This window comes from Phoenix dactylifera, chromosome 10 (assembly GCF_051530095.1).
Source record: "Phoenix dactylifera cultivar Ajwa chromosome 10, Ajwa_hap1_PhDact_Kaust_v1.1, whole genome shotgun sequence".
Lineage (NCBI taxonomy): Eukaryota > Viridiplantae > Streptophyta > Magnoliopsida > Arecales > Arecaceae > Phoenix > Phoenix dactylifera.
The window spans coordinates 24,696,066-24,723,313 of record NC_143199.1 but is presented as its reverse complement, the minus strand read 5'-3'; the positions used below and the strand labels follow the sequence as shown (position 1 = coordinate 24,723,313).

General features: G+C 41.1%; 1 non-coding gene across 1 annotated transcript; it reads right to left on the bottom strand.

Annotated features, from left to right (window-relative positions):
• Positions 1-20,916: 20,916 nt before the first annotated feature.
• LOC148702322 (signal recognition particle RNA) lies at positions 20,917-21,162 on the bottom strand. Its single transcript, XR_016397647.1, has one exon.
• Between the last annotated feature and the right edge of the window lie 6,086 nt (positions 21,163-27,248).

Sequence of the window (27,248 nt, the reverse complement as noted above, 5' to 3'; positions counted from 1 at the left end):
TGCCCCACTTTCGAGAATCCTCTATCTTCTAATTTTCTTTTGAGACATTCGAATGGAGCGGATTGAAGAAAATCTTTCTTCTCTCCAATCGAATCATGAGATGGCTTGGTTGTGATGTGAATCAAAGGGACGATGATATGAACTGCATGAAATTCTTGGGACATCTGACTGTTTGTTGGCCCTTGGATTATATAGGAGTCAATGACCTTTTGGAGCAAAGAGAGAAGAATCATGTATTGGCCACTCTTGAAGTTGGGTGCAACCATAAGCCTCACAATCTTGCCGTATTTGCTCACTTGAATCACAAAGCTATCCACATGCAACTTATGCATTGTCCCAGCAATGATCTATTAGATAGAATCTGATGTCCCTGCTTAGCTATAGAAAGCACAGTGGAGGTGCCATTTATTAATCAGTGGCCATATGCAGAAGAAATGGACTATTTAAGCTCTTCACTTGGAAGAATCAGAAACATGACCAATACGCCCAAATCGTTGATGGTTGCTGTCCTTTTTTGCTGAACTTCGTGGTTGTTATTAGCACATCACAGCTCGGCAACATCAATTATTGTGGGAGACAATGGAGTAATAAGATGGCCCAAGATTATGGGAGTGATAAGGTTGCAAGCTTTCCTCCAAACTGCCAATTGCTCTCATATAAATCCATCAAAGTGTCTTCAGCCATTAATTAGACTAGTCTAGCAATATTATGCAAGAGAAACAAAGTAGAGTGGGAATCTTTTTCCTCTGTTGGTCAAATAACTTATGGCTCTGCTGATTAATTAATGTGAAGACTAGATGACCACGAAAGCCTAACTAGTGAAAAGGCTCTTCTGCTGGCTAGGGAAGCTCGTCGGTTCTTAAAATAAATGTGCTCACACAGATGAATGGGTATTGTGATTTTCATAGGAAAGGGCAGAGCACACTTTCTATTGTTTATCCCATATGAAGTACAGAAGCAATAACAACCTAGTTAGCCATTCAAGCCTCCGCAACTTTACCATGCTATGGATCTATATCTAATCGAATCAATCGCAAACATCATGACTAGCCCGTAGTTAATCTCCAAGCAACGACGTTCATTATTCCACATGAACCATGGATCATGTCGTGGTTAACCCCCAAAAGGATATGTATAACAGCATTCGTTATTCCACATGGGGCATGAATCATGTTTGCTTTGATATCATTTCTAATGACCTAGGATCTCGTCGAAAAAATGCTAACCAATAAGGTATTATTTAGATTTCTTAATCTTATATAAATATACCAAATCTTTCTAGCGCACAACTAATATGCACATATGGGAGTGCTTGTGTACATTGATTAGGGGATTACCATAGCACGGGCTCTTTGGAATTGATCACAGATCAATCATGTGAAATGTATGATTGGATTCTATTGAATTTAGTCTCTTAACCTAGTGAGGACACAAAAATTTACATGGAGAAAATATGTAAGGACCTACGCAGGCATGTATTTAGTTCGACATCAGTTATGCACTATAGAGATTTTGATCCTTATACAAGATTAAAAAATTTAAATAATATCTTCTGACTATCTTTTTTAAAATGAGATATATATGATGCAACTATAGCAACTCGTTGCATTTCTATATAATTTCTTTCATATTTTTTTATTGATCATTTTTCTTTTTCTCTAATTAGTTTTCAATCAATTTGTGGATTAGGGCTCCCATTGCTTCCACTTCTTTTATAGAGAACCATCTGTGGATTGCTATTTTTGGAACCTATAGGTTTATTTAGTGCACCTGAAACTTGGAACTTCTTAGATTGTTTTTTTTGATACCCTGGCCTTGGGTAGGGACACCATAACTTTTCACCCATATTGAGTGCCACAAAAATCACTCATCATTTAATTTTACATAACTTGCAGGACTTAAGTTTCTCATATTTCCACCAATCAGCTCAAATAAGGCAAGGAAAAATATTGGATTCACCAAATAATCTTTTGTGAGATTGGACTATGTTGCTAGAAATTGGATCCGGGGGCGGCCGTCAGCTGAGAAGGGGGAGCTCTTGTGCGGGAATGGCGGGTGGCGGTCCGTCGGCGAGCGGCATCCTCCGGAAGACCTGCAACAAGCCGGTGGCCGGAGTTTCCGGCGTCGATCCTCCGATGCTTAAGTCGGAGGGGGCTAATGTGTAGAAGGATGAAGAAAATAGGTCTTCTGAGTTTCAAAAATCCAACCCTCTCTAAGGAGGAGGGGTTTTCCTTTTATAAAGGGATACAGGTGTACCTGCAATGTAGCGGGGCGAACGGGTTACCGCCATGATTGAGTATGTCGTCCGAATTAATGCACGATCGTGTAAATTATTGCGTTGCCGTAGGAGATCAGGCCGGAGCTAGTGAGTCGTGGTGGCTGATCGGACGTAACCGAATGAATCAACTGTTTGCCGTGAAGGGCTTGAGATCCATGGATGGTATTAATTGTTGAGTGAACCAGAGATCAGCGGAGGCCATGCGCTTTAATGGTTGAGTGAACCGGAGATCAGCAGAGGCCATGCACTTTAATGGTTGAGTGAACCGGAGATTAACAGAGGCCATGCGCATTAATTGTTGACAGCGGTAGCAGGGCATGGCCCCTGGTCGAACTGCAGAAGGATGTGACCGCAATAGGTGAATGGAGAGGTCGGGCGCCTTCAGGTTGGGCGCCCTGAGGTCGAGCGCCTTCAGGTCGGGCGCCCTAAGGTCGGGCGCCTTCAGGTCGGGCGCATTCCGGCATGCAATGGTCACGTGCCCATATATTTCGGGACGACTTGTTTTTCCCCCAACACTTGGGGGGGCTATATTGTGGGGGGGGGGGGGCCTTGAATTTAGTCCACATCAGCTAGTAGCGGAAATATTCTGTGCCTTAAATGGGGGGTGGAAATCCTTTCCTCTCGAGGGCCCCTCTCCGAGAGGGACAAAACTGTGAGGGGTGGAATGGGTAGCTCCCTATAAGGGTCTACGATTCTCGATCCCCAAAGCGGACAATACTGGCTAGACGGAGCTCTGCCACTGAGCTACGGGCGCAACCTACTCAGTTGGTACCTCCTCTACGAGGGCCCTTTTGTGGGACAAAATCGTGAGGGCACCAGTCTCCCCCCGTCTGCGCTGGACGCGCGGGCCGGAGCGCCCAAAGCGGACAATACCTCGGGAGGAACTCAGTCCTCTTTCTCTGCTAGCTTAATGTGGGCTATGCTGTTGTGTGAGGCTCCGGCCAAAAGCCGTCCCTGCAACAAATGGCGTGCTAGAAAGGGGCGCCTCCTCTCTCCGTTGACCACCCCTCAGGTTGCCTGGAGGGCTATCGCGGGTAAAATCCGACACAGGACCTTCCCGCTGGGGGGGCTATGTTGTGAGGGGGGGAGGGGGCCTTGAATTTAGTCCCACATCGGCTAGTAGCGGAAAGATTCTATGCCTTAAATGGGGGGTGAAAATCCTTTCCTCTTGAGGGCCCCTCTCCAAGAGGGACAAAACTGTGAGGGGTGGAATGGGTGGCTCCCTATAAGGGTCTACGATCCCCGATCCCCAAAGAGGACAATACTGGCTAGATGGAGCTCTGCCACTGAGCTACGGGCGCAACCTACTCAGTTGGTACCTCCTCTACGAGGGCTCTTTTGTGGGACAAAACCGTAAGGGCACTAGTCTCCCCCGTCTGTGCTGGACGCGCGGGCCGGAGTGCCCAAAGCGGACAATACCTTGGGAGGAATGCAGTCCTCTTTCTCTGCTAGCTTAATGTGAGCTATGCTGTTGTGTGAGGCTCCGGCCAAAGGCTGTCCCCGCAACAGGACAATATCTTCACTTGTCATTTGATTTTACATGGCTTTTCTAGCTCGCAGATCCAAAATGACATTGTATTGGAAGTTTCTCCAATCCAAATTCAAACTGGTGGTTTTAAAATTCCCTTTATACTCCTGTATTTGTTGTTGCCCTTAAGGTACCAATCCTACTTTATTTTGTCCCAGTGATAGGTGAATATCCGGTGGGCCCGGGTGGGATGAGCCAGCAATGCTACGTACATAGCCCGGGTGGGATGAGGTAAAGACACCAAAAATTTCCACCTTTCCGAGGACTGGGCCGTTTCCAACAGGCTGTAATATTCTCATCTAAAAAAATTAGATAAAAAATACTATTTAAAATTTTTGATCTTATATAATAATTTAAAATCTATTTAGTAAATAATCAATCTTGATTTATTCATGCTGATCTTCACATACTCTTTCCGTTTAAGCTCTATGTCTTTACTAGGCTAAGGATCCAAATCCATTCAAATTCAATCATAAATATTATGATCAGTTTGTGATCAACTCAAATATATTTGTGGTAGTATTCTCTCAAAAATTAGTCAGAAAATATTATTTGAAATTTTTAAATTGTATACCTATTCAAGTTTTTTTCCAAGAATAATTAATGTGAGACTAAACATGCACCCGTACAAGTTCTCACACACAGGTACAATGATATTTCCGCACTAGATTAAATAAAAATTGCTTCACACTTCTTTACTGTAACAACCGAGAACCTCACCCAAAATGACTAGTCGGAAGGTGTGATTTAGGTTTTTTGATCCTGTATAAATATCCAAGATCTACCGAGCGAATAACCAATGTGGGACTAAACACATGTCTGCATGGGTCCTCACATACTTTCCCCATTTAAGCGCTGACGTACTCGTCAGATTAAGGGTTCAAATTCATTTAAATCTAATTACAAACACTACTATTGGCATGTGGTTAGCCCCAATAAATCCGTGTTGTAGTGTCCTTTAGTCCATATAGGTTATAGGCTAGATCTGTTCTGATACCATTTGTAACAACCCAAAACCTCACCCAAAATGGCTAGCCGGAAGGTATGATTTAGGTTCCTCGATCATATATAAGTACCCAAAATCTATCCAGTGAATAACCAATGTAAAACTAAATACATGCTCCCACGGATCGTCACATCTACGATTCAATTCCCAAGGTCGAAGCATGCAACTATTTCCTACGTGGTAAATAGATCCGAGGTAACCTCTTGAGAATATGACAGTACATGATGCTGCCTGCCAACTGTTTGATGAGTTACCTTCATGATGCCATCTCATGAGTCGCTTGGATTTTAGTTAGGAGAAAATGGCTCTGTTCTGAGCTCCGCTCCTTTCTTTTTCTTGTTTATAGAGGGGGAGAGAGAGGATTTTGAGCTGAGCTCTATAATCAGTGTTTGATGGATGTTGGGCTTGACAAGCCCTCATTTTTCCTGTAGTATCTTTTTAGCCCCTTTCACCTCCAATAGAATGTATGATTGTCCAACTTTTTTGCTTAAAAAAATTGGGAAGAGAACAAAGGAGTTCCTAAAATATATGAAAACTGTGTGATTTTTGACTTTCCCCACCTCCAAAAGTCAAGAGTTTGAAATCAAACAATAGTTATGTAAACAGAAAGAAATCGAAAGAAAATAATTATACGTAAAACCAGATTTAGATGTGATGAAGTTTGATTCCAGTGGTGTCTTCCCTGTTATATCAAGAGGGAACAATCAACAAAAAAGGGGGGCTTGTGAAGAGATACGAGCAAATACTCATTGAAAGATATGTGTTTTGGCGCCGAAGAAAAAAAAAAAAAATAGAAGTGAGGAGAACAAAATTGTTTTTTGCTATTGAAGAAGATGAAAAGTGACTAAAATCCAGTACAGACCAGTACTACATTAGGAGCAGAAGTTAAATTATAGAAGTGGAAAGCTGCCATCTTTTTCTTCTCAAGCTTGGCCGCAAAGACTGAGAAAGTCTCACCACCAAAAAAAAGACTGAGAAAGTCTTCCCCAGGAGATGCCATGGGGCATGCATCAGATCACGTGGACCCCGCGGGATAGTAGTAGGGGTTGAGGGAGAGATCTAAGGAGGCCGCCTGGTGGGTGGCGCCGCCGCTGCCGCCATTGTGGTGGCCGCCGTGCTGGTGGTTGCCGTAGAGGTGGTGGTGGTCAGCAGGAAAGCGTTGGTTGTTGCTGGTAGTGGTGCTGTTGAAGTTGTTCAAATGAGAGCAAGTGACGATTTCCCCTTCTTGCTTTATTTCTTCTTCTTCTCCTTCTTCTTGTTTGATGGGAAAGAGTGGAAGGGTTTCGATCTCTCGAGTCACCATCGCAACTCCTGCTTCGTGCTCCGAGGGGGGGTAGTGGTACATCCATGGCATCTCAGTGCTCTCTAATCCCGCGCATCCCATGCTGCTCTCCATTCCTGACCCATCTCCTGCTCCAGACAGGCAACACTCCTGTTCTCGCAGGAATGGAAATTAAGCCATGAAAGTATGAAATAAATTTAAATAAACATGTTGATATTCAAGAGCCAAGAGGCATAATTCTGTCATGCTAGATTTGATGCTTCTTACGTGATATTATATGAATGAAGTATCTCTCAACTCTTTTGCATGAGTGCATATGAGAGTTTCAATTCTGAAACACATCCCTTTACGTAAAAGAGTGCAAGAGCTGTTAGGTTGTTTTCTTCACATAGAATGATGCTTTTATCGTTACGAGCACTACTTTTTATTCAATTTCCATTATTTCACGTAAGGGTGAAAATAAGTTCTACTAGACTTCGACAGGAGACATGCTAACTTGTGCAATGCTCCTCCAACTACTTGCTCTCCCAGATTAAAAGCTCAGAGATGGGCGGCACAGGATCTAAAACCTTTTGATAAGGACAAACAAGATAATGACTTACTCTAAAGCTCCTTTCCATGATCATGAAGTCTCCACAACCACTGCTTTCCATCTGCCCACAACCATACAACCCGGGAGAAGAACAGGGAGTAGGAAAACCTGCACCAACGCCCAGTAGGCCAAAACAAATTAAGGAAACCCAGAAAAGGCACTGAACAAAATTAGAGGAGGAGAAAGGAGGAAAGTTTACTACTAAACAGATACATCTGAAATGGAGTGAGTTTAGTTACTGCACCAGGAGACACAGTGGTGATGGTGCTGTTGCTGGGTGGGCTGGCGGTGCTGGAAACGCCCGCGGCGAGCCTTTTCCTGTGCCTCTCCCGGGCCTTGTGGTTCTGGAACCAGTAGAAGACATTCTTGCCTTCGATCTTGCCGTACTTTCGGAGTGCCGCGGAGATCTTCTGGATCTCCTCGGCGGTCGGGGACCTGATCCCCATGTTGTAGTAAAGGTCCCTCAATATCCTTATCTGATCCGCAGTGGGGATCCACCTTGTGCCGGGCTGCCTGCCGAGGAAGCTACTCTTATTCCCTCCGACGCTATCACCAACCACACTGCTGGTGTTGCTCTCCTCATGCTGCTGTTCTTGGTACTGGCGATGTTCCATGAAACCAAAAACTAAGAACAACGAGAGACAGAGAGAGAGGAAGGGAGGGAGGGAGAATGAAGTGGTGGCCCAAGGGGGGTCGAATGAAGGGAGAGGGGGATGGAGTGGTGCAAGTATTTGAAGGGGCGGGGGGGAGGGTGGCCAGGAGATTTTGAGAGTATCAGATGGATATCTTTGAGAGGGGGACTGAAGTTGACAGATGGGAGCTAAAAGCCAAAACAGGGTGTAAAAATCTATTTCCTGAAGGAATCGCTTGGGCGAAAAGGCATCCAAACGAAGCAGCCTAAGACAGGCAAACACACACACACACGCAGAGGGAGGGGGGGAGGGAGAGAGAGATAGAGTTATGGATAATTTTTCATGACAGAGGAGGAAAAGGGAGTGACTTTAGAATGAAAGAGTGGGAGAAGAGCAAAGATGAGTGGCTGTAGTCAGTAGTAGTGTCTGTTATTGCAATCCCAGTGTTTCCAAGGGAATATATCTCTATTTGTATTGGTTCACCGACTAATCCTTAATGCTCAGTGGTATTATTTAGTGTTTGGGATTCAATAGTCTTTGGGATTTCTCTGGAATATAGAATGGGCCAAAGTAGTATGTTCATTCAAGTATAGCATGCGGTCATACATGTGAGGCCCAACAATTTCGCATCAAAAGGCTCGTTTTAGAGTCTGGACATATGAAGCGGATCTCTCCAAATCCTGCAGATGCATTGTGGATGGAAAACAAAATCGGAGAGGGATCTGAACGGTGCGTGCGGCGCGCATATACGGACTCCAGAACTGGGCAATATCTGACAGAAAAGCCTCGTGTTCCTTCCTCATGTAGCCTCCACGTGGATACTGGATGCTGCACGTGCCCATGGAGATAGGAGCGTGACAATCCCGCGGAGGCAGGGGCATGACAACATACGTAACTCGTCACTTTATTGGCAACAAGAAACATTCCAAAGTCATCTTTGCAAGTGTATATAGCCTACTTGGATTCATCACAGGCTCCACAAATTGGTCATGTTATTACTGTAATGGCATCCAGCAGATGCTACTGAAGTTACAGTATATATTGACACGTTAGTCTATCTCTTTTCTTCATTCCCCATTCAAGTACACAAGTGGTATTCTAACCACAAAAAAAAAAGTACAGAAGTGGTACGTCTGAAACCAGAAGATCTAATCTTTGTGATCATATTAATACGTTCAAATGCTGGAAAGAAAAAACCGTAGAAAACTTTGTAGCTGTTCTCTTTTTTTGACTGAAAAGGGGAGCCCCAGCCCACGGTACTTGAGAGTACTGATGTGTTTTTGCATTGATGGAGGGTGGATTTTGGAGAGCCTCCCCCCTGTTCATGAAAACCTCATCATTTTGGACCTTTCCCACTGCATCCCCCTTTGTGCCCTAAGAACTCGCGGCTGACGCTTGCATGACTCATGACTCATGACTCATGTGAGTGTCTCCTAAAACTTCTAAACCTGGGTCATCAGGGCTCTAATATTCTAAAGACAAGGCAAGGCTCAATCTCTTCCACACACACCGACTTATGTGAGTCTCCCCTAAAACTTCTAAACCTAGGTCATTAAGGCTCTAGGTATTCTAAGATAAGGTAAGGCTCAATCTCTTCCACGGACGAACACATATGCGCACATGCACGTGCGCATTCACACACATGCACACGCATGCATACACATAAAAAAATATTAAACTATATTTTACTAAAAAGAAACATTAGTCGAACAAGATCCACTAGCTCAGTAAATCAATCTTGCTACACATGAAAAAAAAATAAACTATATTTTATTGAGGAGGAACTATCAGTCGAACAAGATCCACTAGCTCAACAAATCAATCCAAGGACAAACTAACATGCACAGAGATGGATAAAAAAAATAGAAGAAAAAAAAAGAAGCAATACAAATATGTTTGTGCATCTTGGTTTACGGTTGGATTGATCCATCAGCTCAACGGTGGATCTAATCTAATTAAAAATTTTACTCCGATTGAGCCAAGACGTATGTCTATTCCTCTAATGGGAACAAAAATTAACAAAGGGTGGTTCAAAAGGACCTTTTTGTAAAGTTTTTTTTAATGATGAGTGTCTTGGTAAATCTACTGGGTGGATGGTGGGAGGGGGTAGTTTATCATCCATTACAAGTGCTCTCTCAGTGGGGGCAACCAATCACCAATCATGCATCAGAAGGAGTCTCTCACAATCAATCTTTCATCAGTGTTTGAGATTTACTCTGAAACTCCAATTGCAGAATGCAAGAGAAGACAATTTCTTTCACCAAAATATGGTCCTAACTTCATCTGGTCCATGGAAGTGCTTGTGATACTGTAAGATGGGTGCTCCATAAGCAATGTATTAATTTGGTATACATAAACATCCCACCTCAATCCTAATATAATAAAACTTCACAAAAAGATCTTTTAGCATGTATATATATTTAAAGTATTCAAAGATAACGACTCAAAAGATTATTGTTATAGTCAAGATTAGAGTAGATTCCCTTTCAGATGACATTGATACTCAAATCTCCCAGCACAAGTTCCTGCCGTGCTACTGCGGCTCCCTCATTCCCCTTTTCCGCCAACTCTGACGCAAACCCCAAAACACCAGTAAACTGTCTCCCTCTCTCGCATCCATGTCTTTCTTTTTATGATAGTAGTTTGAATGCATGCTGTTTGCTTCTGAGCACAGAACTGAGCCTCCCAGAGTGCAAGTTTGCGGATTTGTGGGTGTACTTTTGCCTGATATTGACACGGCTATCATGAGATTTTCCTTTCCCTATCATGCGAACGCAACGCACTGATCTCTCTCTCTCTCTCTGTCTCTCTCTCTCGCCGTAGGACCCTATATCTAATGCCTTATATAGGAGAGCCTTCGCTAGGGAGCAGCTCCCAGGGGTGGTACAAAAACGCCTCCTTTTCTTCGGGTAATGATCCACTGCTGATGTTCGCACAGGAGATCCGAAGAGATTACACAAAGATATGTTGGAAGATTGTCTGATCTATCTGAAGCATCCAGGCAACGCTCTAGTTTTGACCGCCCCTCCGCTTCCACTTTCCTTCTTTCGTAAATAAAAGAAAAGAAAAGAAACTTAGAGAAGAGGGGAGACTAGATTTGTGATCATATGCAGATTCCAGATTGGTGACACTTCCATCCCTGAAGTTGAGTTTAGAGTCGCATTAAAAAGCATTATCTACGCACGGCTCACGTTAAGGGCGGACCGGATTCACTTGAAAGAGATCTCGACAATGATGATTAGATGGATCCAAGGTCATGCTAGCAGGACTGACGACGGGCATCTATTGTTACAGGATGTTCACAACCAATTAAGAAAATGTGTGGCCATCCAGGTCACCCATGTATATCGTGAAGTAAACAGAGCTGGTGATTAGGTTGCATCATTTGTTGCACAACTCTTTAGTACCTAGAGTTGCAATGGCTACGAGACTTCACCATTCCATCTCCGCCCCTTTATCTTTTTTGACTTTTTTGGATGTATCCATATTGTATGATATATCTAGTTTACCAAAAAGAAAAAAAAAAAGGGAAATGTTTTCTTTTCTCTTTTTCTTGTGGGCATACAATTGATTGGAAAAGAGATGGCATGATGCCTAGATCGCAACAAAAGATAATGTACAACCTGCATTTTGAGGAGATTCAAAGTGTTTGATAAATTGAAGAGGGAGGGCTTGCTTGGATTGCTTGTAATCTTATGTGTCTGTAGGGATCTTCAAGTTGTATACACGGGGCTTAAACGCAGGTCTTGACTTATTGTAGTTGAGCTAGTCGATTGGCTCTCTCTAAGTACTAGCAATCATGCATTGTCTTGAAATGTACAGTTAGAGTTGGTAATTTACTCTTACCTCATAGATACTTGATATGATCTTAGCGAGGCGGACTTTTCTAGACCCACAGTAGATTCGGGCAGATTTTATATCCACCTTGAACCCAATCTGAATATATATAACTTTTCATTAATTTCCTCCTCGAAGCAAAGAAAAATGGATTAGTATGAAAAAAAAAAATATACCTTTTTCTAATCCAATCCATCCAATTCATTCCATGCAAATACGAGATGGATACAAGTAATGGCTTACTTGACATGTTACCATCTTCACATACTGTCTAAGGGTGCCCCATTTATGTGGTACTCTTTTCATACTGTCGGTCACTCTCCATTGTAATGAGAGGGTGGTTTTTTTTATTGACTAGCTCAAGAGCTGAGTTATTTTCAGGCATTACATGTGTTTTAGGAGGCGAACAGCGCAGTAAACCGGATCACTTCTTTTATTGCCTAGCACTCCGGAGAGATCATCTGAATATCTGTAGGAGACATACCCCTTCTCTTTTACTCTTTGCTTTCTTTTGATTTGGTAGGATGTACTCACGTTAGAGCTATATGAATTGCCATTTCACAAAAAAAAAAGAAAAAAAAGAAAAAAAAAAGAAAAAAGAGGGTGGTTTTTTTCGTTGAGTTAGTATAAGAATCACACAGGCTCCTTCATGAGAGCAGGAAGAGGAGAGTGGTAACTTGAAAGAAAAAAAAAAAAGAAACAAAAAAGTTATACTAAGTTTACTTTCCCAAATAACATGCTTCTAATATGAGACTACTTCGTTCATGTCGTACCATGCCACTAAATTTCACACACACATTGATACTCATCCTATTCCATAGTTCTGACTGAAATTAACTCTTCTAATGCCACTAAATTTTGTATAATTCTCTAACACTTAAAACACCAAGCTTTGTTCCTCCTTTTTGTAATTCTTGTTCAATAACTTAAAAAGTGAAGAGCGCAGCTTATTCTATTTCAAGAGGACCAGGTATATCTAACAGTTGGAACAAATTTTGAAAGGATATATCCATGTACTCAATGAATTTGGTCGTAATTCAAATTCTATAACAAAGATGAAATTATCCTCTCACTTTTTCTGCATGTTTTTAAAATGGATAAGAGCAAAAATATGAGCATTTGTCAGGATGTCCCCCATTTGAAAATTTGCCTCTATTCATTCCGCCTACAAGGAATTTTGCAGAAAAATCCATATAAAATATATGAATAATAATAAAAGTAAAATAAACTGGGAATGGCAAAGTACAGGTATAATTTAGATCCTAACTTCATATAATTAAAAGGATACTAAAGAGGTCTTGAAAAATGAAACTGCACCTAATACACGTATATTAAGCATTTATATGGATTCGAGTTTAGATTTGGTCAAATTGCCCGGTGCCTCCACTACAGAAAAAGTAGGTTTTACCGACGTTTTTTTGCCGACCCTTTTTACAAGCGTCGGCAATTTTTGGTCTAGCGTCAAAATTTACCGACGCTTGTAAAAAGCGTCGGCAAAAGACGACGCTAATAAGCGTCGGTGTAGTCGTCAGCCTAAGACGACGCTAACAAGCGTCGTCGGAAGCCAACATTCCCCCAACATCCTAAATCCCAACGAGCCCTCTCTCTCTTTCCGTTTTTCCGGCCACCGCCCTCCACCCTCAACCCATTCCAGAGATCGAAGAGAAAACGGAACCCCCTCCCCATTCCTCGTCTTCTCTCTCTCTCTCTCATCATCATCGCCCCCCCTCCCTAATCCCCTCCAGATTCAAGAAGCAGAACGGCTCCGGCGATGATGTCTTCGCCCGCCTCTTCGCCGCCTCCTTGGATCCCCCAGGTTGGGGTGGAGGAGGGGGCGGCGGGTGGGGGACTGGCTGTGGCGGAGGAGGAGGAGGAGGGGAAGGTGGAGCCGAGCGAGATCGGAGAACTGAAGCAGAAGCTGATGGATTTGCTGTACGGGACGGACCGGGGCCTGAACGCGTCGAGCGAGACGCGGGCTGAGATTTTGGAGCTCATCACCCAGCTGGAATCCAAGAACCCTACTCCCGCCCCCATCGAGGCCCTCACCCTCCTTAACGGCAAATGGATTCTTGCGTATGACCGCCGATCCAATTCAACCCTCCCCCTTCTTTTCCTGGATTTTTTTTATCGATTCTTAGTATAACAGTTTGAATTGTCGATTGCTCTATTCTTATAAGATAAACACATTAACATAAATAAAGATTTCGGATCACTTACAGATTTTTCTCTTTGATTCGATTCACTGATCAAGGAGTGGATTTTACCAATGAAAATCTACTGTTTTCCACAACCTAAATGCCCAAGTCACTCCAGAGAATCTCATAACCACCCCCTTTTTAAATGAAGCCTTATGCATAACTGTCAATAGACAGTTTCAGGGTTGGAGAGATGTCTATGGAAAGACATCTCTTTTGGACATGAAATCATGTCTTTTGGTTACCGGTTTGGTTGAACCATCATGGGTGGACCAAACCCATTTTTCCAACATCTCCCACTCACACATGATGGGTTCAACAGTGTGAGTTTTAACCATTACGAACAAGTCTTTTCTCTGCGATTTTCATACAGGCAAATAGATCGTGCGACCAGCATACCAAAAAAAAAATGATAATGAGCTCACACTACCATACATCTGTTAGGAATATATAGTAGTTCAGTAGAGTAAGTATGCAATATCCTAGAACATTTAAGTCATATTTCAAGTACCTCATGATCTCACTTTAACTTATCACATTGCTTGTTTTCTATTTTGTATTCACAATCATGCTTTAACACGTAGTCAAGATGATTGGTCGACCAGTGAATACAACAAAGAAATGAGACACAAAATGATCTTCCTTTCTATCTCGAATCTCTTAATTGTAGTTTAGTTGCTTTTCCAGATATGTCCCAATAAATCGAATCAAGCATGATTGCAGGTAACATTCCAAGATAGCATACACTGAACTAAATCTCAAGAAACAGTAAAAGTAATAAGGGTACTAACAGAGGTAATTATAGCCTCAGGGCTCACACAATGAGAGAGAAGAGATCAATTCTCTCGTTACCCTTATTGGTCGAATTATGCACATGTGGTATGAAGCGCATGTTATGGTATTTTTCTCCTTTTCCATGGAGCGTATGTTGATTCTCATTATATGAAATACCATACAAATGATAGTTCAGACACACTTAGTGTCCAACTTGAGTTCACCACTCTACTTTCTTTCTCATCATTACTACAGAACTTACATTTGGCATTTAAAACAGACAAGGTGATTTGTGGGTTTACTCACCTTCGGTCACAAAATATTACATAGTGACCTCATCTTGATTTACTATCAAGGCGACACTAATTTTAAGCTTGAGCTCATAAATACGTTATGCTTAAAATTGTCTCATCTCTATCAACCACAAGTTATAGAGGCGATTGCCCGTGTGAGAAGGCCAATCTAATTTCTGTCCAACATACATTTCTTTAAATGAACTAATCATATGCACTAAGCATTAACGCATATATATATGCATATGTGTGTGCTTAAAAAAAAAAAAAGAACTTAGCATTAATATAAATACATACATGTGAATCCCAAATAAGAAATTAAAATATCTCATTATTCAAACCATTATGTACATCAAAGTCTACGAAGACCTAAAGATTTCACATGTCTCATAAATACATCTCTAGGAATAGATTTAGTAAACGGATCTGCGATCATTTGATTCGTAGATATGTACTGTATGTTCACTTTCTTTTGTGCAACCATGTCTCTCACAAAGTTATACTTTGTATCAATATGCTTAGTCTTTGAGTGATATTTGGGATCTTTTGTATAAGCTATCGATGCTTGGCTATCACAATGTACTAGTACTGGATATGCAGCATTTTTCATAACCCCCAAATGATTAAGAAATCTCTTTAACCAAACTGCTTCTTATACTGCTGCTGAAGAAGCTACAAATTCAGCTTCCATCATGGACAAAGCTATACAAGTTTGTTTCTTACTACTCCATGAAATTGCCCCATTACTTAGTAAGAAAATATAACCAGAGGTTGATTTTCTTTCATCCAAATCACCTCCCCAATCAGCATCTGTATAGCCTTCAAGACGCAAATCATTTCCTTGATAACATAATGAATAATCTGCAGTACCTTTTAGATATCTCAATATCCTTTTGACTGCTTTCCAATGGTCATGGCCAGGGTGTGATTGATATCTACTTACCATACCAACTGCAAAGCAGATATCTGGCCTTGTACACATCATTGCATACATAAGACTTCCAACTGCACTGGAATAAGGAACTCTTTTCATTTGCTCTTCTTCTTGTGGAGTCTTCGGGCACATTCTTTGGCTTAACGCTTCAGCTTTTGCAATGGGAGTATCAATGGGTTTACAATCTTGCATATGAAACTGTTCAAGAATTTTCTTTATATAAGGCTCCTGTGAAAGAGATAATAACCTTTTTGAACGATCTCTTTCAATTTTAACCCCAAGAATATAGTTAGCCTCTCCCATGTCCTTTATTTCAAAATTCATGAACAACCAATTCTTAACTGATGCTAAGAATTCTTTATCATTAGCAGCCATTAGTATATCATCCACATAAAGTGATAAAATCACAAATTTGTCTTTGGATCTTTTAATATAGACACAGTGGTCTTCATCAATCATGGCAAAATCATATGATATGACAGCCTGATGAAATTTTATATTCCACTATCTAGAAGATTGTTTAAGGCCATAAATCGACTTCAAAAAGTCTACACACTTTGTGCTCTTGGCCTTCTTTAATAAAACCGATAGGTTGTTCCATATAAATTTCTTCTTCCAATTCTCCATTGAGAAAAGCTGTTTTTACATCCATTTGATGTAATTCAAGATCCAAACTAGCTACTATGGCTAAAATTATGCGAATTGAGATGAATCTCACAACAGGAGAAAATGTCTCTTCATAGTCAATCCCCTCTTGTTGTGTATAGCCTTTTGCTACAAGGCGTGCCTTATATCTTTCTATTGTGCCATCTGCCTTGCGCTTTATTTTGAGAACCCATTTGTTCCCAATTGCTTTCCGACCTTTCGGAAGATCAACCAATTTCCAAACTTGGTTTGATCTAATTGACTCCATTTCTTCTTCCATTGCTTTCATCCATTGCTCTTTTGCAGGACATTTAAGAGCTTCATCAATATTTCTCGGTTCACCTTCCTCTTGAGGTGTAACAAGAAATGCTTCTCCTTCAATCTCAAATCGTCGACGGGGAACTAATCCATGGTTACTTTTTCATAATTGAGATTGTTGTGAAATAAATTCATCATTTCTTGAATTTCTCCCACTTGAACCAGATGTTGTTGATGGATTTTCAAGATTTTTTACCAATTGAGTTTGATTAAACAAATTATCATGGTCCCCTATCTCAAATAAAGATAAACCTTTATTTATTTCACCCTGATTTGGAAAATCATTTTCCAAAAATGTGGCATTACGAGATTCAAACTCAGTAATACTTCCATTGTCAGTGTTTCCAACGAACACATATCCTTTGGAGGTTTCAGAATATCGAATAAAAATACTCTTTTTGCCCCTTGGACCCAATTTTTCATATTTATGAGAAGAATCATGAATATATGCAGCGCATCCCTAAGGTCTTAAATTACTTAGGTCAGGTTTGCGACCGGTCCATAATTCATAAGGGGTGGAAGTTACTGATTTTGAGGGTACTAGGTTAAGTACATATGCAGCTGTTAATAATGCATCACCCCAATAGGTGATCGGCAAATTAGCTTGTGCCATCATAGACCTAACCATTTTCAATAGGGTTCTATTTCTGTCACGCCCCCGCCTCTGCGAGGCACGTGAGGCACCTAGTGCCCACGTGGGGACCACATGAGGGGGAACACGGGGCTCCCCTGCCAGATATTGTCCGGTTCTGGGGCTTCACGCAAGCGTCCTTCACCCCTCCCCGGTTTTGTTTTCCTCCCAAAACGCGTCTGCAGGATTTGGAGACACCCGCCTCATATGCCCAGGCTCTGGAACGAGTCTTTCCGATGTGGGACTATTGGGCCTCACACCCTTCCCACCATCGGACAAGAGCCGTCCTCGGCTCTGATACCAAATGTCATGCCCCCGCCTCCGCGGAGCACGTGAGGCACCCAGTGCCCACGTGGGGGCCACATGAGGGGGGAACACGGAGCTCCCCTGCCAGATATTGTCCGGTTCTGGGGCTTCACGCAAGCGTCCTTCACCCCTCCCCGGTGTGAGGCCCAATAGTCCCACATCGGAAAGACTCGTTCCAGAGCCTGGGCATATGAGGCGGGTGTCTCCAAATCCTGCAGACGCGTTTTGGGAGGAAAACAAAACCGGGGAGGGGTGAAGGACGCTTGCATGAAGCCCCAGAACCGGACAATATCTGGCAGGGGAGCCCCGTGTTCCTCCCTCATGTGGCCCCCACGTGAGCACTGGGTGCCTCACGTGCTCCGCGGAGGCGGGAGCGTGACATTTGGTATCAGAGCCGAGGACGGCTCTTGTCCGATGGTAGGAAGGGTGTGAGGCCCAATAGTCCCACATCGGAAAGACTCGTTCCAGAGCCTGGGCATACGAGGCGGGTGTCTCCAAATCCTGCAGACGCGTTTTGGGAGGAAAACAAAACCGGGGAGGGGTGAAGGACGCTTGCGTGAAGCCCCAGAACCGGACAATATCTGGCAGGGGAGCCCCGTATTCCCCCCTCATGTGGCCCCTACGTGGGCACTGGGTGCCTCACGTGCTCCGCGGAGGCGGGGGCATGACAATTTCTTCTTTCCGCAACACCATTTTGTTGTGGAGTACTAGGAATAGTTAACTGTCTACCTATTCCCTTTTCATCACAAATTTGTTTGAACTGATCAGACAAATACTCACGTCCACGGTCAGTTCTTAACACTTTGATTTTCCGGTCTAATTGATTTTCAACAAAGTTTAAATATCTTATAAAGCAATCTAATGCATCAGATTTGTGAGATATCAAATAGACATAACTGAAACATGTATAATCGTCAATAAATGTGATGAAATAAGAAGCCCCATGTCTTGCCCTTACATTCATCGGCCCACAAATGTCAGAATGAATTAATTGCAATGGAAAATCGGCTCTAGTTCCTTTACCAAATGGTTTTCTTGCTGTTTTTTCTGCTAAGCAATATTCACATATAGCCAGATTAACCTTTTCAACAGGGCCTAATAATCCCTCTTTGGCTAATCTATTCATTCGTTGTTGCCCAATGTGACATAACCTAGCATGCCAAATATTTTCATCCATGTTTGGATTACTAATAGATGTAACAAAGGAAAAAACAGTACTTATTACATTACACATACTATAATCAGTATCAAGTACAATAAAACCATTTAGTACATAACCAGATCCATAATAAGTTGTCCCTAGCAATATGTCTACACCATTACCATGAAAATTTAAGATATAGCCAAACTTAAGTAACATAACAACAGAAATTAAGTTTCGCCGAATATCTGGAGCATATCATACATCATGTAGAATTAAGGGTTGACCACCTCGCATATTCAATTTGCAGGTGCCAATCCTCTTTACTTCAACTCTTAATTATTTCCCACATATATCCATCTTGCTCCTTGTGGAATTCGACGATATTCCACAAAAGCGTCTCGATCTCTTGCTACATGGTCTGTGGTCCCTGAGTCTACAGTCCACAAAAGATGAGATTCAGCTAAGAACACAGAACTTGAAACATAAGACATACTTATATTTGTGCTAAGGGTTTTTACCTTCTTTGCCTCGGAGCATTCACGAGCAAAGTGACCCTTCTTGCCACAGTTGTAGCATCTCAATTGTGCTTTGTTCCTCTTAAAAGGACGCTTTCTTTTATCCGGCTGGCTATGCTTGAGCTTCTTAGAGGTCTTGCCATTACCATTGCCTTTCTTAAAATGACCACTAAAATGCTTTCGCTTGAAGCCCGAAGCTCCTTGCGAATTAGTGTTAGCCATATACACTTCATTAGTGGTTTTATTTGCCTCAAGACGGTCTTCCTCCAATTCCAGATGACGACCAGCATCAGTGAAAGTTCTAATGCTTTCATTATAGGTTAAGTGAACTTTCATGTGCTCCCAAATGTGAGGCAAAGATCGAATTATAGCTTGAACTTGTTGTTCATCAGTTAGCACATGTCCAGCATCTCGCAGTTCACTTATCATGTTCGACATTTCCCTTAAATGCTGCTTCATATTATTATTAGTGTGTTTCTTATATGTGTCGAACTTGATGGTCAGCTGCCTAAGTTTGGTGACAGAAGTTCCACCAAATTTTTCTTTTAATGCTTCCCATATTTCCTTTGCCATCTCAAAAGGCCTGAACTCTCGCATGATATCATTTTCCATGCTACTCAGCAATGTAATCCGAGCAATTGAGTTCTTCTTTTTCCAGGCAATATAAGCCTCCTTATCCTTTATGTGTTGAACCGTTATTCCATCCTCAGGCTCATTCATGATATGGTTTAAGGCTTCCAGCGCCTCTTGTTCCTCCAATACATATTGGATTTTCATTTGCCATATTTCATAATTTTCACCATTCAATTTCTCACCCTTATTAAGTTCAGCTACTATATTCTTAGATGCTGAAGCCATTGCAGAAAACTAAATTTCTACATAAAGACAAACATGCACACAATTAATGCCAAGCACAACACATATTTTTCTTTGCCACTAAACACAAATAAAATTAATGCTAATTCACATAATGACATGGAATTGAAAGTTCACTATAAACATTAATTTTGATTCTTAGCAGACAAAGTTCTAGTTCTTAAGACAAATTATATAGTAAGTCTTAGAACTCCCACTTAAAACATGTATACTAAAACATTAAAAATTATATAAACATGGAGACATTTATTATCATAAAAAAAATTTAAATAATTAATACACAAGTAAAGAATATAAGTCATTCTAGCTTCGACTAGTTTTCAACTAGTGATTTTGCCATCTAAGAACCCGAACCCTCCTTGGAATAGTATCCTCAATTTCTTTTTGAATCATAGTTGATACTATTTGTTCGATCCAAGGAACCATTATTCTACTAATGGTATGACCTCCTGCTACTGTTAAAATTCCACTAATCTCATGCATTAAGTACTCTTTTATAAATGCTCTCACCAATTGAGCATAATCTCTCACTGCTAAGGAATTCCAAATATCTCTTAGAACTTGTTGCCATGATCCAAATAGAGAATCATACAACACTTGGTACCGTTGATGTTGACATAATGCATGTCCTAGATGAATGATTTCTTCCATCATATAATGAATAGTTTGTACATGTAAAATCATGTCATCATTAGGATCCATCCTTATAACCCTTTGTTCCGAGGTCCTTGCTGCCCTCGGAACCCTCACTAAGAGTGGTACTTGTGGCATTATTTCCTACAACAAATGTGGAAAAAATGCTTAGGCATAACACTGAAATATAATAACACACAATTAAAGGATGCGGGAACATTCAATTTCAAAATTTCCAAATGTCACACATACAATCACGGTATGATTGGAAAAATTTCAGGAAAGAAAAAAATATATATATATATATATATATATATTTTCCTGTAATTTTAACTCATTTTTGAATATAAATAATAATAAAAAATTATTTTATATTCGAAAAAATATTTAAAAAAATTATAGAAAATTAGAAAATTAATTATTATTATTTTGAATCCAACGGTACAAACTACTTCTCAATATATTTCTCCAAACCATGTTTGGAAATTTTCTCTCCAGAAAATTGGTGGCCCGCCCGTTAAACTTCCACCGTTGAGAGCGGGAAGTGTACGTTGCTCTGTTAAACCAGCCTCACACGGTCCCCTCCGCTTCAGGGGAAGCGCGACCCAAGCTTTCGCTTAGGCCATGCATCCCACTACCCAACTTGGACTAGGCGAACCAGCCCTTTGCACCAATTGCACCCAGACTCGAGGACGAAACCCAACGTCCAAACCACCAAATGCCCCCGTTTGGGTTATAAGCTCCCACTGCCTTCTTTGTTTAAATATTATATTCTTCCCAACGTAACCCATCTCTCCTCCTTTCTCTTCTTCAGGATGTTTGGATGAAAAAAAAAAAACAGTAAGAAGAAGATGAGGAGGGGAGAAAAAAAAATGGTTTGGGGCGGTTGGGCTTCCTTTTTTTTTATATGAGGTGGCCGCGTGGGAGACGCCATCCGTGAGCCGTTTAGAGGCCGCGCCACTGTGCAAAGGGAAGGTCTTCTTCACATGAAAAAAATTTTTTGCAGAAACAAGCCTGAAATTTTCGGGCCTTGTTTCTCTCTCCATAGTGAACGAAATTAAGTGTATTATATATGGATAGAAAGCTTGTTTCAAGGGCTTTCCATTGATATAAATTTCGTTTCCCAAAATAAACTGTGGAGAAAGTTATCAAGGTTCAAAGTTCCGGGTTTTTGATCTTTATGAATTTATATCTCTCAAACTAGTGCACCAAACATCACCAAACTTTCAAGATATCATCTACATATCATATAGTATCTTCATGCAAAAAATCACGGCCTAACTCTATGTGTAAACAAAACCGCCTGGTGCAAAAATAAAACTACTCTCCCAAGTGCAGGAGAATCGCACAAGTAATATAACTCGGGAGTCCGAGGTCGATTCCTCAGGGAACGATCTATGGATTCTTAGCGTAATCTTTCGATGTAATTTTTAGTTGATCTTTAGAAATTAAAAACAGAGAATAATATGTGATTAAACAACGTTCAAGAATATAGAGAAGGCTAGGGATCCGGAATCCTCCTTAACAATATTACTTTCAATAAATAAACTCGGCGATTCTTGATTAAAGATTAATAAGATAGAGTAGTTCTAATCATGGAGTATACAATCTGAAAACATGAATTCAACATCTAAGTATTTATCGTGCCGGTTACGTCTACGACAAATCAAAAATCGAAACAATCCATGCATCTATATATATATAAACCATAAAAGATCTATCAAATAAATATTCAAGAATTCAAAACATACCAATAGATATAAAACAATTAGAATAAAAGATTAGAGTATACTTGATGAAAGCAACATGACAAGGATTCATCCATCACCCTTTGCCAAAAGGACTTTAGCCTTCCATTAAAAACATCAACATCCCTCCCTTACTCACTCTCTATTTTTTTTTTCTTCTTTTTATTTTCGGAAACAGGGCATCCCCTGTTTCCTTTCTTTTTTTTTTTTCCTTTGAAACCTCTGCAGCAGCCCGACGCCCTCCTCTGTTTCTCCTCTTCGATAGCCCCTTTTCGAATGAGAGCTCCCCCTCTTGTTCTTCCTCCACCCCTTCTTATAGATTGCCGGAGCATGGAGTGGAGGGGAAGCGGGTGCAGGATCTCGGGAGGTAGATCCGTGAACGTTGGAGGTCGCCACGGGATTGACGGGAGGAAGCTGTGGAGGTGATTGCGGGCGGAGGCGGACGGCCGGGCGGTGATCGCGGGCTCGCTGGACGGTAAGCTGAAATGGGTTGCCGGGACGCGTGGATGAAGTCGGGATGCGCTTCAACCGTGGAAATGGAAAACGTCCGGATGCTGGGGAGTGATCGCGGGAGGAGGTCACGGAAGAGGTGGAGGGCTGCTGGGAGGAGGCGCTGATCGCTGGCTCGGGCGGACGCTGGTCACGGGCTGGAATGCAATGAAGACGGGGTGGCTGGGAAGCTTCTTAAACGGGCGGAAGATGAGGGCCTTGATCACGGGATCTGGATGAGGGTTGCGGGAGATCAAATCACAGATCCATTGCGGGCTTTTGGATCCTCCCGGATGATGAAATTAGACCCTTAGTGGATCCATCTTGTGCTGCCTCCGGATGGCTGCCATGTGTCCCTCGGGTGCAAGTGTGCTTGACCAGGTTCAATTCTATTCCAGTGTAATCAGGCTTGAAGTCAACCAAATGCACATTAAACTCTGATTTACGATAATCTGTGCCAAATAAAATATAAAATTAATGCAGCCCTTTTATCATTATTTGTTAGCAATAAAATTAATTTAAGCAACGTGTATAACGCACTTTTGTGCTCTCATCATATCCCCCAACTAGCTTATTGCTAGTCTCTAGTAATTAACGAGCAAACAATAATGAGAACACAAAAGATGTGGTCTAACCTATGACTTTTTATTGAAGCTAAAGACACAAAACTAAGATACGTACCCACTTTCGTAGGGCATCACGATTGCACTTAGCATGTGCAACAAGCCGTTAAACCCCTAGGTTACCCTAGTGGACGAGTGTTGTCTCGTGAGGGTTTTTAGGGATGTTACCCACAAACATCATGAATGATATAACATGCGGTCCTAAATTCTAAGCTAATACCCATGTAATTAATATATATTTTCAAGCATGGCAACTATCAAAGCAAGGGGAAATATGAAAGTGTAGTGTGCATAAAATAATATGACTTTCTCAGAGTACTAATACCTCCACCACAACATGGTACCGCTTGAATTTTAGGTGTACTACTCAAGTTCACAAGTATTTACTACAGTTTATTAGGGCCTGATCCATCAAATTTTCGGAATATCTCATGTTGTCTAAAATTGTCAAGAATGGTTCGCATAAAAAGAAGGAGCTATCAATCCCAACTAAATATCCAAAGTACACAGAGTTCCAAGTTAATGGAGTCAAACCAGCCATTACCACATGTCACTGGGTTCAGTCCAACCAACCTTATTCATGCTTATTTTTATTTTTAAACAAATATGACGATTACAATAGTCCAACCCCCTTAGGCTCTAGTAAGATCCATGTAACGAGTTTTCGGCCAATGACTCCTGATCCAGTTGGCTCAAGGCATTAGGTGAAACACCCCTCGGGCTTAATTACTCGAACCAGACTATGCCACGAGGTCAGACTTGTCATCTTTTTTTTTTTTTTTTTTTTTGCGATAAAAAGAGGAGGTAAACTGAACCATATAACGTGACTGCATCGTGACTATAGGTCAACCAAGGTCGGAACATAAGGCACTTAGGTGATCTAGCCAGGGTATTCAACCTCTATCTTTATGTGAAAACCAAATCATGAACCTTATAGTACGGACAAGGATACTCGTACTTCTTTTACAGATACGGCTTAATAATAATGCATTAAACAAATATGAACTCCTGAGGCCTTCCTATAATCATTAAGTACATGTGCGGGGATCTAATAATAGGTCTCTGATCAATCATAATATGCATGTGTTCCTTGCCGTAATAGTTGCACAAACTCAATATGAAAATACATGTGCATTTGCTTAGAAAAGAAAGTAAAAGAATAAATCAAATGCAAAAGCATTTTTTTTTTTTTTTGCAAAATATTTTCCTCCCCCCAACTTAGACATTGCATTGTCCTCAATGCAATAGATTAAGAAAACTATATATGAGAGACAGTAGAGAAAATAATATTGGAGAGAAGAGGAATACCTTGAGCTGTTGATATCTAGAAAATAAGACCTACAAAATAAGAAGAAAAATAGAAATAAAAGAAAATTTAATTCTAAATAATATATACATACCTTTGCCATCATGCTTTAGTCATAAGAAGGCTCCCCTAAGAAAAAGGAGTCCTCTTCATCTGAAAAATTCTCAAGAAAAGGTTTTAACCTGTGTCCATTTACCTTAAAAATTCTACCATCCCGTGGATTCTCAATCTCTATCGCCCCATGTGGAAAAACAGTTTTTACAATGAAAGGACCTGTCCACCTTGATCGTAACTTACCAGAAAACAGATGTAAGCGGGAGTCGTATAAAAGTACTTTTTGCAAAGGTTCAAAAGTTTTTTTCAAAATTGATTTATCATGTAAGATCTTCATTCGTTCTTTACAAATCTTAGCATTATCATAAGCATCTCTGCGAATCTCGTTAAGCTCGTTTAATTGCAATTTTCTAGCTAGACCGGCATCTTGTAAATCAAAATTCAATTTTCTAATTGCCCAATACGATTTATGTTCTATTTCTACGGGCAAATGACACGCTTTTCTGTAGACTAGCCGGTAGGGAGACATGCCAAGAATGGTTTTGTATGCAGTACGGTAAGCCCATAATGCATCTGATAGTTTCAAGGACCAATCCTTTCGTGATGGGTTCACCGTTTTCTCTAAAATACGTTTGATCTCTCGATTGGCTAACTCTACCTGGCCACTGGTTTGCGGATGATATGGGGTAGCAATTCTATGGGTGACACCATATTTTTTCAATAAGGTTTCGAAAGGCTTATTACAAAAGTGTTTTCCACCATCACTAATTATGATTTTAGGCATCCCAAATCGTGAAAAAATATTTTCTTTTAAAAACTTTAGGACAAGTTTGTGATCATTGGTCTTACAAGCGACAGCTTCTACCCATTTGGACACATATTCGACACCGACTAAAATGTACTCATATCCAAAAGATGGTGGGAATGGGCCCATAAAATCGATGCCCCAACAATCGAAAATTTCGATAATAGTAATGGGTTGAAGAGGCATCATTTGCCTCCGAGTTAGACTTCCAATACGTTGACATGGATCACATGTTCTGCAGAACTCGTGGGCATCTTTGAACATAGTAGGCCAATAGAAACCACATTGCAAGACCTTTGCAACAGTTTTCTTAGAGGCAAAGTGTCCACCACAAGCATCAGTATGGCAGAAAGAGAGTACGCTTTGTATATCATGATCCGGTATGCATCGTCTAAAGATTTGATCATTGCAATATTTAAACAAATAGGGTTCGTCATAGTAATAATTCTTTACTTCGCGCAAGAAAATTTTTCTATCTGTCGACCCCCAATGCTCCGGCATCCGGCTTGTAACAAGAAAATTTACAATATCTGCATACCATGGTATACTAAAAAGTGCAAACAACTGCTTTTCAGGGAATGAGTCCTTGATGGAAAACTGTGGCACTGAATCATGAAAAACTAATCGTGATAAATGGTCAGCAACCACATTCTCTACTCCTTTTTTATCTTTGATAGTGATATCAAATTCTTGGAGTAGAAGTATCCATCATATTAAGCGTGGTTTGGCTTCTTTCTTATCCAACAAATATTTTAGTGCCGCATGGTCCGTGAAGATAACAATAGGAGCACCAAGGATATAAGAGCGAAATTTATCTAAGGCAAATACTACTGCAAGCAATTCCTTCTCGGTGGTAGTGTAATTCATTTGAGCATCGTTTAAGGTTTTGCTTGCATAGTAAATGACATATGGCTTATTATCCTTGCGTTGTCCTAGGACAGCTCCTATCGTATAGTCGCTAGCGTCGCACATAATCTTAAAAGGTAATGACCAATCGGGTGGTCGCACAATGGGTGCAGTGCTAAGCATAGACTTCAACTTTTCGAATGCCTCCTGACAGGTTTCAGTCCAATTGAACGGTGTATCAAGGGATAGGAGATTACATAATGGTCGAGATATGACACTAAAGTCCTTGATGAACCTCCTATAAAATCCGGCGTGACCCAAAAATGATCTAACATCTCTAACCGTCTTGGGTGCAGGTAGCTTAGCAATTAAATCAGTCTTAGCTCTATCTACTTCCATGCCCTTTGATGAAACAATATGTCCTAAGACAATTCCCTTTGGCACCATGAAGTGGCATTTCTTCCAATTCAGTATCAAATTCTTTTCCATACATCGAGCTAAGACAGCTTTTAAATGTGACAGGCAATCATCAAATGTGTCGCCAAAAATGGAGAAGTCGTCCATGAACACTTCCAAAAATTTCTCGTTCATGTCTTCAAAGATGCTGAGCATGCATCTTTGGAATGTTGCAGGTGCATTACACAACCCGAATGGCATTCGTCGGAAAGCAAATGTGCCAAAAGGACAAGTGAAGGTAGTCTTCTCTTGATCTTCTGGTGAAATTTCAATTTGATAATATCCCGAATAGCCATCGAGAAAACAATAGAAATCATGCCCTGCAATCCTCTCCAATACTTGGTCTAGGAAGGGTAGAGGAAAGTGATCCTTTCGTGTGACCAAATTCAGCTTTCGGTAGTCAACACACATGCGCCAACTCGTCGGGACACGAGTTGGAACTAGTTCACCTTGTTCATTTTCTACTACCGTCAAACCCGACTTCTTAGGAACAACTTGAGTA